At 37.5% G+C, this 18,089-nt stretch overlaps 1 pseudogene; it reads right to left on the bottom strand.

The window, feature by feature from the left end:
- Positions 1-1,731: 1,731 nt before the first annotated feature.
- LOC112616340 lies at positions 1,732-17,870 on the bottom strand (annotated as a pseudogene).
- Positions 17,871-18,089: the final 219 nt, after the last annotated feature.

Below are 18,089 nucleotides of genomic sequence, written 5' to 3'. Positions count from 1 at the left end.
CAGGCTGGTCTCGAACTCCTGACCTTTGGATCCGCCTGCCTCTGCCTCCCAAAGTGCTGGGATCACAGGCGTGAGCCACCGCACCCAGTCTTGTTCAACTTTTAATGTCATTCGTGATGTATTTTTATACAGAAGTTTAAAATTTTAATGTAGTCCAGTTTATCAATATTTCCCTTTGTGACTTGTGCTTTTTATGACGTATACTGCATACACAAAGATACTCTAAATTTTTTCTAATAGTTTCTAAATTCTGATTTCTACAGTTAGATACATCCATTTAAAATCTGGTTTTTGTCAATACTAAGAGGTAAGAATTTTTTTTTCCACATAGGGATAATCAAATCTCCTGATAGTAGTCATTAAATAGTTCAAAATTTCCCCTAATGATTTATAAGTCTATTTCTGTAGTAATCCCCATATATTCAGTCTGTTTCTGGGATTTCTCTTCTATTCCATCAATCTAATTATTCATTCTCATGCTAATATCACTCTGTTTTAATCACTGTAGCTTCATATAATTCTTTATTTCTGGAAGAGCAAATGTCCTTGCCCTGTATTTTTTCAGGAATGTCTTGGATTTTCATTAGTTTTACACTGTTATATGAATTTGAGAATTAGTTTGTTAAAATACATTAAGTATTCTGGTATAATTTTAATTGAAGTTGCATTAATTTAGAGACTAACTTAGTAAGAATTGACAACCTTAAAATATTGAATCTTCTCATCCACAAACAAGCATACCTCTCTATGAAAGTGTTTTTCGGGGCCGGGCGCGGTGGCTCAAGCCTGTAATCCCAGCACTTTGGGAGGCCGAGACGGGCGGATCACGAGATCAGGAGATCGAGACCATCCTGGCTAACACGGTGAAACCTCGTCTCTACTAAGAAATACAAAAAACTAGCCGGGTGAGGTGGCGGGCGCCTGTAGTCCCAGCTACTCGGGAGGCTGAGGCTGGAGAATGGCGTGAACCCGGGAGGCGGAGCTTGCAGTGAGCTGAGATCCGGCCACTGCACCCCAGCCTGGGTGACAGAGCGAGACTCCGTCTCAAAAAAAAAAAAAAGAAAGTGTTTTTCAACATCCCGCAATAACATTTGATATGTTTCCACATAAAAGTCTGCACATAATTTGTTATGCTTATTCCTGGTTATTTTATAGTGTTTTGTTATTGTAAATGAGTTTTTTCCTATTGTATAGGTTGGTGCAAAAGTTATTGCGTTTTTGCCATTACTTTTAATGGCAACGGTTGTCAATTCTTCTAAGTTGGTCTCTGAATTAATGCAACTTCAATATTATGTAATTTGTGATTACTGACGTATAGGAATTTCACTATTTTTATGATGACCCTTGTGGCCAGCAGTCTTTTTTTGTAATATAAAATTTTTATTTATTTATTTTTCTTGTGAAATGTATCATACATAAAAAGAGCATACATAAGATACATGTACAACCTAAATAAGACTAATAACATGAACGTTCATTCACCCACTACTTTGCTCAAGAGGTACAATATTGTCAGTCCTTTTTAAACTTTCTGTGCTTTTTTTTTTTTTTTCATTTACATATTTTTATTTGGAAATGTTTATATCAGCACAAGGAAATAATTTTGGAGACACTGGATGTCATTAGTTTATTATAAAAGAGAACTATGGAAATTATTTACATGATGAAAGATTTCAGAACTTCAGTGGAATGGGCAGTTTCATGTTGATGCCATTTCAATAGTGATTTATTTCAGTCTAGGTACTTTCCAAGAATGTCACCATCTCTGAATAGGAAATAATCCTTGTCATCTAGAACTACTTTGGTGCCTCCATACTCTGGCAGAAGAACTTTATCTCCAACTTTCACGCTAACCGGTTGAATCTCTCCACCCTTTCCTTTAGAACCCAATCCAACAGCGACTACTGTTGCTTGCAATACTTTTCCTTGAGATTTTTCTGGAAGCATAATGCCTCCTTTGGTTACAGTTTCAGCAGCACTCCTTTCAACCAATACTCGGTCAAAGAGTGGAAGAAACTCTCTAAACCCTTGTCCTGCCACGACTCCCTCCGCCTCAGACTCGTACTCTGCTGTCCTGTGCTTCTTTAATCCTTTCTTTCTCCCTTCTGTCAAAGGTAATACTAGCCTGAACTTTGCATGAATCTTTCCCTTGCCTTTTTTCAAAGTTTTAACACATATGTATATCCCTAAACAATGTATTATTTTTGAACTTTAAATAAATGCAACTCTACTGAATACATTCTTCTAAGAGTCTTTTTTTTCCATTCAGTATTACACTGGTATCATTCATATTAATGTGTATAGCCACAGTTTATTTTCATTGCTGTAGAATATTCCGTTTTATGAATATGCTATGCTTTTTTTCCTCTGACAGTCATGCTCTGAACATCCTCATGCATGTCTCATGGTAAAATCTATGGAGAATCCCTTGTCATAAATCATATGCATGGCTCAGTTTTTCTGGGTAATCTCATTTTTTAAGTGCTTATTTTTTAAGTGCTTATAACAATTTATCCTCTATCAGTAGTTTATTATTTTTTAATTTTTATTTTTAGAGACCGGTTCTCACTGTGCCGCTCAGGCTGGAGTGCAGCTGGCGTGATCATAGCTCACTGCAACCTAGACCTCCAGGGCTCAAGTAATCCTCCCACATCAGCCTCTTGATAGCTGGGATTACAGATGCATAACACCACATCCGGCTAATTTTTAACATTTCTTGTAGAGATGGGGGTCTCACTATGTTTCCTAGGCTGGTCTCAAACTCCTGGACTCAGGCAATCATCCTGCCTCAGCCTCCCAAAGTGCTGGGTTTATAAGCGTGAGCCACCACGCCCAGCCTACTTTATTGGAGTCTCCATTGCTACATTGTTTCCAGGTAACAGTTTGGGATTCTCTTTCCTGATAGGATACCATGATGGCTTTAAATTCCCTTTTTATTTCTGATACTTTGAGTTATCTTTTTCTTATTTTTCAGTCTGACTACATATTTACTTTTTTTTTTTTTTTGAAATACGATCTCACTCTGTCATCCAGGATGGAGTTCAGTGGCACGAACACAGTTCACAGCAGACTTGAACTCTTGGGCTCAAGTGATTCTCCTGCCTCAGCCTCCTGAGTAGCTGTGTGATCACAGGTGTACACCAACACACCACCTAATTTTTAAATTTTCTGTAGACACAAGGTCTTGCCATGTTCCCCAGGCTGGTCTCAAAGTCCTGGGCCCAAACAATCCTCCTGCCTTGGCCTCACAAAGTGCTGAGATGCACCCAGCCCAAATTTCTGGTTTTTTTTTTTTTTTTTCTGATATTTTATCTAGGGTTTCTATGGGTTTATTGTGGTTGAAAGCATGCTTTCCATAGCTCCTTGGTTGATATCCTTAACTGGAAGTCTTGTCCTTTCCGCCTAACTGTATAATTTTAGATATGCTTCTTCTGGTCTCTGAAAATCCATGTTAACAGTGAAGAAAAGAAATAACAACACCTATATGGCATGAAATCAACCTAAAGAAGTTGAAGGTTTCCACTAGTTCAGTTCCTTTAGGCACACAGTGACCATCTCTGAGTACACAGTGGGCTGCATGTACTTGGGTCTGCAGGCCCTTTCATCCCAATTAACGCCTAAGTCCTTGCCAATTTCACACTGTCCTCACACACCAAACTTTTTTTTTTTTTTGTAAAGACAAGGTCCCACTATGTTTCCTAGGCTGGTCTTGAACTCCTGGGCTCAAGCAATCCTGCCACCTCGGCTTCCCAAAGTGTTGGGATTACAGGCATGAAGCCACCGTGCCCGGCCCTCACAGTAAACTTTTGATTGCCCCTATTCTGTGCTCTTTTAACTGTGGTGCGGATTTGAAACAGGCTGTTGTCTTTTTGTTTTTTACATTGTTCTGAAGTTTCTTTGGTTAAGAAGTTTATTGAGGTACACTTTCCATATGTAAAATGTGCCCTATATAAATGTACAATTTGTTGATTTATAGTAAATTTATTCACTGGTGCAAACATCACTACAATCTGATCTTATAACAATCTCTTCATCCCAAAAAGTTCCACAGTACTCATTTTCAGTCCACTATCACACAAACCTCCAGTCTCAAGCAACCACTCTTTCTGTATTCATAGTTGTACGTTTCCTAGAAATTTCATGTAAATAGAATCATAAAATATGTACTCTTTTGTGTCTGGCTTCTATTATTACTCAGTATAATGTTTTTGAAGTTCATCCATGTTGTTATATACATAAATAGTTCATTTAGTTTATTTCCTTTTGTTGCTTAGTAGAATCCCACTACATAGATATACCATATTTTGTTTATTCAATCACCAGTTAATGGACATTTAGGTTGTTTCCAGTTTTAAGCTATTATGGATAGTGTTGCTATGAACATTCACATACAAGTCTTTGTGTGGGCATGTGTTTTCATTTCTCTTGGTTATATACCCAGGAATGGAATTGCTGGGTTACATGGTGATCACACGTACAACTTTTTAATAAGCTATCAAACTCCTTTCCAAAGTAGTTGTACCACATTATATTCCCATCAACTATTTTGAGAATATGAGTGTCTCCACATCCTTGCCAATTCTTTGTATTACCAATCTTTTTGATCATAACCATTCTAGTGGGCATGAAGTGATACATCATTGTGGTTTTAATTTGCATCTCAATTTCTATTTCCCCAATGACTAATAATGTTAGTCATCTTTTCACACGCTCATTAGATATCTGTATATTATCTTTGGTGAAATGTCTATTAAAATATTTTTTCCATTTTTATTGTGTTATTGCTTATTACTGAGATGTAAGGGTTCATTTAAATACAGGCAAATCTCCTTTTATCTCATTTTATTGTGCTTCCCTTTAGAAGGCTTTATAGATGTTGCATTTTTTTTTTTTTTTACAAATGAAAATTTGTGGCAACACTGAGTAAGGCGAGTCCATTGGTGCCATTTTTCCAATAGCATGTACTCATTTTGTGTTTCTGTCTTACATTTTGATAATTCTCACAATATTTCAGACTTCTTTTTTTCTTTGAGACAGAGTACCACTCTGTCACCCTGGCTGGAGTGCAATGGCACGATCTCAGGGCTCACTGCAACCTCCACCTCCCAGGTCCAAGCGATTCTCCTTGCCTCAGCCTCCCAAGTAGGTGGGATTACAGGCGTGCACCACCATGCCTGACTAATTTTTTGTATTTTTAGTAGAGACGGGGTTTCACCATGTTGCCCAGGCTGATCTCGAACTCCTGACCTCAAGTGATCCACCTGCCTTGGCCTCCCAAAGTGCTGGGATTACAGGCATGAACCACTGTGCCCGGCCAGACTTTTTCATTAGTATCCTATGTGTTATGGTGATCTGTGATCAGTGGTCTTCGATGTTACAACCATGCCCATATAAGACAGTGAAATTGAATGATAAATGTTGTTTGTGTTCTAACTGCTCCACTGACCAGCCATTCCCCTGACTCTTCCTCTGCTCAGGCCTCCCTATTCCCTAAGACACAGCAATATTAAAATTAGGCCAATTAACAACCCTACAATGACCTGTACATGTTCAAGTGAAAAGAAGAGTCACATGTGTCTCACTTTAAATTAAAAGCTAGAAATGATTAAGCTTAGTGGGAAAGGAGTGTCAAAAGCCAAGATAGACTGAAAGCTAGACCTCTTGTACCAAACAGCCATGTTGTGAATGCAAAGGAAAAGTTCTTGAAGGAAATTAAAAGTGCTACTCCATTGAACACAGGAATAATAAGAAAGTGAAACAACCTTATTGCTGATATGGAGAAAGTTTGAGTGGTCAGGATAGGAGATCAAACCAGCCACACCATTCCTTTAAGCCAAAGTCAAATCCAGAGCAAAGCCCTAACTCTCTTTCATTCTATGAGGGCTGACAGAGGTGAGAAAGCTTCAGAAACTAGCAGAGGTTGGTTCATTTGGCTTAAAGAAAGAAGTTGCCTCACTAATATAAAAGTACAAGGTGCTAATGCAGAAGTTGCAGCAAGTTACCCAGAAGATCTAGCTAAGATCATTAATGAAGGTGGCTGCACTAAACATCAAATTTTCAATGTAGGCAAAACAGCCTTCTATTGGAAGAAGATGCCATCTAGGACCTTTATAGCTGAAGAGGAGAAGCCAATGCTTCTGATGGATCTGGGAAAAATAAATCAAAAACCTTCTGGAAAAAATTTACCATTCTCCATGGCATTAAGAACATTTGCGATTCATGGGAGAAGGTCAAAATATCTACATTAACGGGAGTTTAAAAGAAGTTGATTCCAACCCTTATGGATGACTTTGAGGGATTCAAGACTTTAGTGCAGGAAGCAATTTCAGATGTAGTAGAAATAACAAGAAAACTAGAATTAGAAATGAAGCCAGAAGATGTGACTGAATTCCTGCCATCTCATGATAAAATTTGAATGGATAAGGAGTTGCTTCTTACAGAGGACCAAAGAAAGTTGTTTCTTGAGATGGACTCCACTCCTGGTAAAGATGCTATGAACATTGTTGAAACGACGACAAAGGATTTAAAATATAACATAAACTTAGTTGATAAAGCAGTGGCAGAGTTTGAGAAGATTGACTCCAATTTTGAAAAAAGTTCTACTGTGGGCAAAATACTATTAAACAGCATTGCAGGCTACAGAGAAATCTTTCATGAAAGGAAGGCTCGATCAATGTGGTAAACTTCATTGTTTTATTTTAATAAATTTCCATAGCCAATCCAACCTTCAGCAGTCACCACCCTGATTAGCAGGCCATCAGCATCAAGGTAAGACCCTCTTCCTGCAAAAAGATTACACCTTGCTAAAGGTTGAGATGATTCTTAGTACTTTTAGCAACAAAGTATCTTTAAATTAAGGTATGCATATTGTTTTTTTTTTTAGACACAATGCTATTGCACACTTACTAGACTACAATGTACTGTACATATAACTTTCATACGCACTGGGAAACCAAAAAATTTGTGGGATTAACCTTTTGTGATATTCGCTGTTTTGTGGTAGTCTGGAACTGAACTGAACTTGCAATATTTCTGAGGTATGCCTATATTCTAGATATAAGCTACTTATGAGATACGTGATTTGACAACTTTTTCTTCAAGCTTGTGTCTTTGTTTTGAAAATAACATTTTTTTTAAAAAGTCTGCAAGTACTGGCCGGGCTCAGTGGCTCATGCCTGTAATCCCAACACTTTGGGAGGCCGAGGCAGGCAGATCACCTGAGGTGGGGAGTTCGAGACCAGCCTGACCAACATGGAGAAACCCCTGTCTCTACTAAAAATACAAAATTAACTGGGCATGGTGGCGCATGCCTGTAATCCCAGCTACTCGAGAGGCTGAGGCAGGAGAATCTCTTGAACCCAGGAGGAAGAGGTTGTGGTGAGCTGAGATAGCGCCATTGCATTCCAGCCTGGGCAATAAGAGCAAAACTCTGTCTCAGGAAAAAAAAAAAAAAAAAGAAAAGAAAAGAAAACTCTGCAAGTACTGTGGCTTTATTTTTATTTGAAAGGCAAAAGTTTTAAATTTTGATGAAGTTGAATTTATAATTTTTTGACAATTTTATGAAACACAGCTTTGGTGTCATAACTAAGAAATCTTTGTCAAAGATCACAAAGATTTTTGTCTTATAAGTTTTATAGTTTTAACTCCTATGTTTAAGTCTATGATCTATTTTGATTTAATTCTTGTATCTTATGTGAGGCAAGGATTTAAGTTCTTCATCTTTTTATTGGTATATGGATACCCAATTGTTCTAGTAATACTCGTTGAAAGGTTATTCTTTCCCCATTGTATTGCTTTGACACCTTAGTTGAAAATCAATTGATCACAAATTTTGGGTCTATTTCTGGACTTTCTCCTTTTTTAAAAACTTACCTATATGTTTATCATCATGTCATCTGATATACAGTTTAAAAATCTTTCTCTGCCTGGCTTATTTCATTTAACGTAATGCTCTCTAGTACAATCCATGTTGTTGTTGCAAATGACTGGATCTCATTTTTTATGGCTGTATAGTACTCCATTGGGTACATTTTATTTTATTTTATTTTATTTATTTATTTATTTTGAAATGGAGTCTCGCTCTGTCACCCAGGCTGGAGTGCAGTGGCCTGATCTCAGCTCACTGCAAGCTCCACCTCCCGGGTTCATGCCATTCTCCTGCCTCAGCCTCCCGAGTAGCTGGGACTACAGGCGCCCGCCACCACGCCTGGTTTATTTTTTGTATTTTTAGTGGAGACGGGGTTTCACTGTGCTAGCCAGGCTGGTCTTGATCTCCTGACCTCGTGATCTGCCCGCCTTGGCCTCCCAAAGTGCTGGGATTACAGGCATGAGCCACTGCGCCCGGCCTGTATATTTTCTTTATCCATTCATCTGTTGATAGACATTTAGATTGTTTCCAGATTTTAGCTATTGTAAACAGTGCTGCAGCCAACATAGGAGTGCAGCTAGCTCATGTGCCCCACAGAGATATATACTATGTACCCATAAAAACTAAAAAAAAAAAAAAAAAATTTAAACCTATCATTTCCCAATAAGAACTGTCTTAACTACATCCCATACACTTTGATATGCTGTTTTGACAAAGGTACCAAGAACATACACTGGGGAAAAGTGAGTCTCTTCAATAACTGGTGCTGGGAAAACTGGATATCCATATGCAAAAGAAGGAAATTAGACCTTAGCTCTCACCATATAAAAAATTAAATCAAAATGGATTAAAAACTTAAATCTAAGACCTCAAACTATGAAACTGCTGCAAGAAAACACTGGAGAAAATCTTCAGGACATTGGTCTGGGCAAATATTTCTTGAGCTGTGTTTTTAGTTTTATTCATTTCAACATATTTTCTAATTTCCCTTGTGATTACTTCTTTGATTCACGTGTTATTTAGAAGTGTATTTTTAAATCCCAAGTATTTGGTATTTTCCAGATTTGTTTTCTGTGGTTGATTTATAATTTAATTCTGTTGTGGTCATAAAACATACTTTGTACATCTTTAATTTATTGAGAGATATTTTGATCTAGTCTAGGGTCTATCCTGAAGAATGTTTCATGTGTGCTTACAAAGAATGTGAATCCTTCTGTTTTTAGGTGAATAAATAAAGCATATATCTATACACACACACACACAACATATATATGTTAAGTTAAATTAGTTGATATTGTTAAAATCTATATACTTGCTGATTTTCTTTCTAGTTGTTTTATCAATTACTGAGAGAGACATATTGAAATACCCAACAAGAATTTTTGAATTTTCTATTTCTGCTTTCAGTTTTGTCAGTTTTGTAAAATGTATTTTAGAACTCTTTTTAAAGCTGCATTTACATTTTCAATTCTTATATGTTCCTGGTGTATTGAGTCTTTTATCATTATTAAATGTCTGTTTCCATTTCAAGTAATAATTCTTTTCCCAAAGTCTATTTTCTTTGATATTTATTTAGCCACTCCAGATCTCTTATGGTTACTGTTTGCATGGTGTATCTTTTCCCATCCTTTTGCTTTCAACCTTTTTCCTGTCTTTGAATCTAAAGTAGGTCTCTTATAGACAGTATATACTTGGAACTTGCTTTTTTATCCAATCTGACAATTTTTGTCTGTTAATTGAAGTGTTTAGTCCATTCTCATTTAATATAATTATTAATATTGTTAAATTTGTCTTCCATTTTGCTTTTTTGTTTCTAAATATCTCATGTCTCTTGTTCTTCAGTCTCTCTTTTACTGATTTTTTTTTGTGTTAAACAAATATTATACCATATTAACATCTCTATTAATTTTTAGGTTACATTGTTTTCAGTTATTTTCCTGCTGATGACTCTAGGGATTAAAATATGCATCCTTAACTGAACAATCTACTTCAGGTTAATACTGACTTCAATCTAGTAAAATAGAGTACTTTGTTCCAATGTATGTACTTTTTTTCCCCTGCCTTTGTGCTGTTATTATCACATATATTATATGCATATATGCTATATAGCCAATAATGCAGTGTTATAGTTATTGCTTTAATTACTCATGTGTTTTAAAATAATTGTTTTTTAAATAATAAAAAATATGTATATGTATATACGTGTATGTACAGTTGTGTGTATACACACACACACACAGGGTCTTTTTTATTTACCTTCATATTTACTATTTCCAGTGTTCATTCCTTTCTGGGGATTTGAGTTAACATCTCATGTCATTTCCTTTTAGCCTAAACAACCACAACTTCATTTAATATTTCTTCAAGAACTTTGCTAGCAACAAATTATTTTCATGTTTGTTTATCTGGGAATGTGTTTAACTTCATTTTTAAAAGTACAGTTTTGATGGATAGAGAATTCACAGTTAAGAGTTCATTTCTTTCAGCACTTTGAATGTGTAATTCCACTGCCGTCTTTCTTCTATTGTTTCTGGTATAAATCCATCTGCTAATTTTATTGTTTCCTCCTGTGATGATTATTTTTTCTTGCTAGTTTCAAGATGATCTCTTTGTCTTTCAGCAGTTTAAGTATGATATGTCTAAATGTGAATCTCTGTGTTCTACTTGATCTGTCAAACCCCTTTTACCTTTAGATTATTGTTTTTCAGCCAATTTGGGATTTTTGGTGTTATTTTTTTCAAATTTTTTTTGCCTCATTCTCTCTTATCCTTCTGAAATGTCCACTACATTGGTATATTTGTCATGTTCCCCAGGTTTCTGAGACTCCGTTAATTTTTCGCAAGTATTTTTCTTTCTGTTCTTTGTATTATTTTCTATTAATTTTTTCAAGCTTACTGGTTCTTCTGCCATCTTAAATCTGATGTTAAGCCCATCAAGGAAAATTTCTACTTCAGTTATTGTGCTATTCACCTCTAGATTTGTATTCCGTTATTTTTCACAGTTTCTATTTCTTTTTTGAGATTTCTTATTTATTGAATCAATGTCATCATATATTCCTTTAATTCTTTGATAATTTAATATTTTGAACACATTTGTAATATATAATAGCTGATATTAAATCTTTGCTTGCTAAATCCATAATGTGTGTACACAGAATCATTTCTTTGACTGCTTTTTAATTTTCCAGAATATGGACCACATTTTTCCTTTTTTTTTTTTTTTTTTTTTTTTTGAGATGGAGTCTTGCTCTGTCGCCCAGGCTGGAGTGCAGTGGCCAGATCTCAGCTCACTGCAAGCTCCGCCTCCTGGGTTTACGCCATTCTCCTGCCTCAGCCTCCCGAGTAGCTGGGACTACAGGCGCCCGCCACCTCGCCCGGCTAGTTTTTTGTATTTTTTAGTAGAGACGGGGTTTCACCGTGTTAGCCAGGATGGTCTCGATCTCCTGACCTCGTGATCCGCTCGTCTCGGCCTCCCAAAGTGCTGGGATTACAGGCTTGAGCCACCGCGCCCGGCCTAAGGACCACATTTTTATGTTTCTATGCATGTCTCACAAGTTTTGGTTTACAACTAAACATTTTTTTACATAATAGATTGTGGTGACTCTAGATTCTGTTTTATTTTTCTGAGAGTTGTTGTTTCTTAGTAACTTGCCTGGACTTAAACTATGGAATTTGTCCATAGTGTATGGCCACTGTTCTCAAATTTTTATTCTTATTTTTAGCCTGGCTTCCCAGAAGTCATTCCTTTGTCTGCATAGCTTAGTAGCAAGCCAACAATTTGGACCGAGGTTGTACTGAAACATCCTAAGCCTGTAAGACTTCCACTTTTTGCTGATTTGTGTGTAGGTGAGGGAATACATTCAGATTTGCCGCTAATTCTCATGTCTCCCTTGGCTTTTACTTTTTGCTGAGCTCAGTCAGGTTTCCTCTGTGCATGCGTGTAATTTCCAAGATATCCAGAGAGCAGAGAGCTTATCTCAGCCCTTCTATAGCTCTGTCATTTCCAGGATCTCCCTGTCAAAGTTTTTGGCTTGTTTGTTACTCACTCCAAACAGGACTGCAACCTCAGGTTAGGAAAGCTGTGGTTCTCATTTGTTTCCCATAAAATTTGTTACTTTTAGCTGATTAAAGCATGTGTTGTGGCCCCCAATACCTGCCATCTAGTAGCAAAGCTGTTAGCTTTCATGGCTAGCCTCAAACTGGCAAAAATAAGTTCTTACTGACGGAGCTGGGAGCAAAGTATGTGAACAGCCCCAGGAGTGAAAGCCACAGACTCCCACTGTTCTAACCTGTAGCTCAGAAAATTTCTCAAGAATAAATGTTTCTCAATTTGTTTTGTATCTTCGGCTAATTCTAAAGCTCTAAAACTATTGTTTTTGACACTTCTGTCCAGTTTTATGCTTGTTCTTTACTGAGAGGATTCACCGATTTCTGCATGACACCATAACCTGAAATCTTTCCCGGCTTTTGTTTTTAGTGGCATTCCTAAGTTCCTCATAGTCTCTCATGCCTTCTGGTGCCAGGAATATCAGGACTATCTGGATCTCATCTCCTGGCTTAACTGGAATCCATGATGCTCCTAGCCAGGCAACTTATTATTATTATTATTATTATTATTATTATTATTATTGAGACAGAGTCCAGTCCAGGCTGGAATGCAATGGCATGATCTTGGCTCACTGCAACCTCTGCCTCCCAAGTTCAAGCGATTCTCCTGCCTCAGCCTCCCAAGTAGCTGGGATTATAGGCGCCCACCACCATGCCCGGCTAATTTTTATATTTTTACTAGAGACAGGATTTCACCATGTTGGCCAGGCTGGTCTGGAACTCCTGACCTCAGGTGATCTGCCCGCCTCGGCTTCCCAAAGTGCTGGGGTTACAGGCATGAGCCACCGCGCCCGGCCCTTACCCAGGCAACTTATGCCCGTGAACAGAACTTTCATCCATCTCTCCTCATCCTCATCATGGAGCCTGGAAGCTTAGTTACAACAGAGTGAAATTTCCCTGTATGGAGTTATTTTTTTCCACATGAAAAATTTTCTGCATGATAATGAGATTATTTATATAGCCAACGAATAAAAAATTTCATTTTACTGGAAGCAACCTAAAATTTGGATTTCATTCAAGACTGGAAATCTGGTAACTCTAGATATAAATGAGAGATAGACAAATAATTTACTCAAAGTTCATGGAGGACAAAAAAAATTGAGGTGGAGTAATTTACAAGAATCGTTTAAAGGAGAGTACAAATTACGTAGGGATGTAATGCCCATGGTTATAAATCTCAATTCACAAGGCAATAGGTGTCCATAGTGTCTGGCAAGCACTCCAAGGGGATAATATTTACTATTGATGTTAAGCAAGTTAGGAACTGGGATCAGAAAAGTTATCCTAAAAGTGATAACTGTGTAATCAAATGGAACTTTGAAGCTAATTGTAAATTGTTCTGTTATAGTGGCTTTTACTGGTGAGCTATTCTTCTTATTTTACAGCATATTATTGGGTATCGAATGCATTTAAATACACCAAGAAACTAGAAAGATTCCCTTCTTAGCTTTCCCTGCCCACACCATCCTCAGAGACCTGATACTTTTGTGTAGGGCATCTAAAAACCCTATTCAGAGATCTATTTTTACCTTCAATTCACAACTAAGAGAAACTTTAGGTCTGATCAATTTACAAATTCCAAGGGCCAGGAAAGAATAAGGATTCCCTTTTTTGAGGGGGTGGGGACAGTATCCTGAAGTAATAAGACAGTGGAGAATCCCACTCAATTCCCACAGTCCTGTGGATCCTGCCAGGACACTATACTAAAGTCTGGAGCAGGGTTTGTCTGAGCTGGCTAGGGGTTGTAGGTCAGGCTAGAGATAATTAGGGTCCATTGTAGAATGCATGATGTGGAAGTAGTGGAGGGGAAGCATCCAAGGCTGGGAGGACAGTTATTTTTAAAAGGTTTCTCGAAGGCATTCTTTTAAAAAAGAGGAAATAATCCAAAAAACTATGGGGGAACTATAAACCATCATTAAAAATTATCTTGTCAAATTTTCAGATCAGTTTCACCCCTTTGAGATGGGTCACGTGACCGGTGTTACTCATTCACGGAGCACAGGAAGTTTGTAATTCAAACAAGTATACATTTGATGCCTAGAGTCTTTGAATCTTTTTAGCACTTTGCTAAATGTCATTAATGCCACACTGTGGAAGTTCTCATTGTCTTTTTGACATCAGCATTCAAAGGAAACTCTAAAATGTATTACAAATACAATGTACCTCATTTTCTTGCTTTTTGAGATACCTATTTTCTCATTCTGAAGTTGATAATACATTTTTTTCCCTTTCTTTCTTTTTTTTATTTTTTAATTATTTATTTATTTTTTCTTTTTTTGAGACAAGGAGGTCTCGCTGTTGTTGCCCAGGCTGGGATGCAGTGATATGTTCTTGGCTCATTACAACCTCCGCTCAAGTGATCCTCCAACTTCATCCTCCTGAGCAGCCGGGACTACAGGCATGTGCCACCACACCTGGCTAATTTTTGTATTTTTAGTAGAGATGGGGGCTTTGCCATGTTGCCCAGGCTGGTCTTAAACTCCTGAGCTCAAACAATCCACCCACCTCAGCCTCCCAAAGTCTTGGGATTACAGGCGTGAGCCACCGTGCCCAGGCTGGTATACATTTTCCGATCAACCTATTCATTTAATGAGGTAGTATTCTCTATTTCTTTGAAAATCTCTTATTAAATTGAGGGTGTATCTTACAATCTATGGGGTCTTAGAACAGAAGAGATAGTGAAACAATTAAGATTGTGAACTCTGATCAGAACTGTTTGAATTCTTGCTTCGTAAACTACTGGTTCTGTGACCTTGGCCCAGATACTTTACTTTGCTAAGCCTCAGCTTTCTCATTTGCACAAATGGGATAATAAAACCTACTTTTTAGGGTTTTGAGAATTAAATGAGATAATGTACATCAAATATAAGTGAATGCTCAGTTAATATAAGCTATTATGATATACTCATTTTTTCTTCCTCTTTTAGCCCTGGATAACAAGTATTATTAGGCCTATTCCCCAGAAACCAGGTTGAGGAAAATTTTTTCAAACTGTTAGTACATCTGGAAGGTCTTTTATGTACTCAGCACCATAATAGGTGCTTTGATAAAAGTTACAGAATCATGATATGATCTTTGCCCGCCACCACGCCTCGCTAATTTTTGTATTTTTATTAGAGATGGGGTTTCGCCTTCTTGGCCAGGCTGGTCTGAAACTCCTGATCTCAGGTGATCCACCCGCATTGGCCTCCCAAAGTGCTGGGATTACAGGATTGAGCCACTGCACCCGGCCTAGAATATGGTGTTTTTTTGTTTTTTTTTTTTAATAAATGTTATCACATAAACTTGTATCTTATTTTGCAAATCAAGATAAAAGTGACTTAGCAATCCTTGAAAGAAAGGACTTTGGCTCATAGGAATAACATAGATTCTAAAGTCAGACCAGGGTTCAAATCCTGATTCTACCATTTACTAGCTATGTGACTTTGGGGAAGCTATAGAACTTCCCTGACCTTCTATTCTCTTGTTGGGAAATTGGGGGTTACAATGTATCTATGTTATAAGGTTACTACAGTAAGTCCATGACCTCTAGCTGGTACTTAATACATAGTAGCAATTATTTGATACAGGTTCATTTTTTCCATCGCACAGCACCCAACGCAGCACTCTGTACAAAAATATGTAATCAGTAAATGTTTAGTGAGATGAAAAATTAACATTTGTTTTATATTTTCTTCTTCAGGCTGTTTTATTGACTGCTATAATATATGGCCTAACAGTGATCATCCAGGTGAAGTCAATTGGTGGACAATTTGTAAGCTGTCATATTTTCAAAACCTATCTATGATCTGGAAAAGATTCATGAATTCCAATCAACCGAAAGGTCATTGTCTTCACTACCTCACTGATGAATATTCTAGCAGTCAATTCTAGCAGGAAATGGTGTAAATTTCCTCCTTGATCTTTACTGTGCTGTATGTGTGTTATCTTATGCCAAATACTCCACACAGGCAAGTGTATTGCTTTCCATATTAAATGTTCTTGAGAAAAACAGCAAATTACAAAGTTAATTGGTGAGTCTTCCCATTAAGCATATCACTTTATGGTTACTCTGTCAGGGAAACATTTGGTGAATCAAAAAGAGCCTCCCTGTGAACTAAGAGTATCCTAAGCTTAACCTTGCACTAAGAAGAGCTAGGAGGGCTTTCTTAATACATTTCACAAACACATGTGAGCTCCCATTGTGTGCAAGGAATTGTACTGGGGCTATGGAGTTTAAAAGATATATAAGGCCGGGCACGGTGGCTCACACCTCCAATCCCACACTTTGGGAGGCCAAGGTGGACGGATCACGAAGTCAGGGGTTCAAGACCAGCCTGACCAACATGGTGAAACGCCGTCTCTACTAAAAGTACAAATAAATAAATAAATAATAAATAATATATAAGAGCTCTTCTCTACCTTCAAAGGGTTTTGTACCAAAGAAGGACACAAAAAATAACTATGATAATAGGTGGCTAAAGGCAGGCTGCTATGGTTTGGGTCTGCTTTGTGCTAATCAAAACTCATGTTGAAATGTAATCCCCAGCGTGGTAGTATTGGAAGATGGGGCCTCGTGGGTGGTGTTTGAATCATGGAGCAAATCTTTCATGAATGGCTTGGTGTCTTTCTCAAGGTAGTGAGTGAGTTCTTGCTCTGGTGAGACTGGATTAGTTCTTGTGGGAATGAATTAGTTCCCACCAGAGTAGGTTGTTATAAAGCCAGGATGCCACTAGGGTTCTCGCTCTTCACAAAGCGACACTTCCCCTTTGGCCCTCTCTTACATGTTTTGACCCAGCATGTGGCCCTTACTAGAAGCTGAACAGATGCCTGTACCGTGCTTCTGAGACTTCTCAGCCTGCAAAACTGGGAGCCAAATAAATCTCTTTTCTTTATAAATTACTCAGTCTTGGGTATTCTGTTATAGCAACACAAAATGAACTAAGAGAGGTACAACCTGCTTTGGGAACTTGAATGCTGGAGAGATTAATTTCTGTTGGAGAGAATATGAAAACTCCAGGAGGAAATGCAACCTAGCTTTAATTCCTGATACAGACTGAGACCTCCTTAAGCTCTATTGGCTACTGAAGGTAGTAAATCTTATCTAAATCTTATATCTGCCTTAGGTAGAATTATTGATACTTTGGTGACTTTGCAAACAAAGCTGATCTTCACCTCTGACATAGCTTCAGCAAATAATGACTTTTTCTTAAGCTTCCTCTTTACCTCCCTTCTACAGGTGGACACTCTTGAGGAGAACAATCTTAAATATACCAGCCTACTTGGTTCCTGATTAAAGTACAATTGTGGTATGTGTATCTTGTAATTTTTAAGGGTACCATGGAATGATTTGGCTCTCTCTTCCTGACAACTTATTTTGCTTCATAAAATATCAAATGTATCAATAAAACAAATTTCAAAAAGAAAAAAATACATGTTGCTTTAAAATATGAATATTTATGAAATATGTAAAACCAAGCACTTATAAACGCTGCATTTTAAATGCTCCTTTGGAGGATTTTGCTGGAAGATAGGTAAGGGAAGCCTTCTTAAAATACATGTTTAATGAAGTTTGGAATCAAGACCCCTTCTTCTTTGTTTCCTAGTAAATCTCCCTCTAGTAAGCATAGGCATTCATAATTAGGGTCATCTGTCTTGCATTTTTTTCTCTGCTGATTTGTTGTGGATAAATGCTTCTAAAAACCTCTGAAAGGCAAATGCTAGTGGGAGGCAGTTTCCATGGTGACTTCAGGGTTTGTATTGTTTTTAGACATCATAAATATGGGGGCTGTTTTTGCTTGTTACTGTGCAGATCTTACTCATGCTATGAAAGGTCATAGGGTAGAAGGTGAGAACAGTGTACGCAGCCGAGAACTGACTGTCTGATGGTGTTCATTTGGAATCTTTGTATCTCTCATGTCTACGTGTCTAACTGTATCATTTGATGCTGAATCTAATCTTGAATGGAAATGCAACCAGATACCCCCGTGAAGCCTACCAGGGAGATATGCAGGAAGCATACACAAATGGAGTTGGGGGAAGGTTTGTCGTCACAAGTGAATAAAAGTTGATGGTTACCTTAATAAAACAGAAAATATATCACTTGTTTTCTGGACAAACTCATTCTCTCTCCAAGC

Source organism: Theropithecus gelada, chromosome X (genome assembly GCF_003255815.1).
Source record: "Theropithecus gelada isolate Dixy chromosome X, Tgel_1.0, whole genome shotgun sequence".
In the NCBI taxonomy this organism is placed as follows: Eukaryota; Metazoa; Chordata; class Mammalia; order Primates; family Cercopithecidae; genus Theropithecus; species Theropithecus gelada.
Note: the sequence above shows the minus strand (reverse complement) of the source record. Positions and strands in the feature narration are given on the sequence as shown.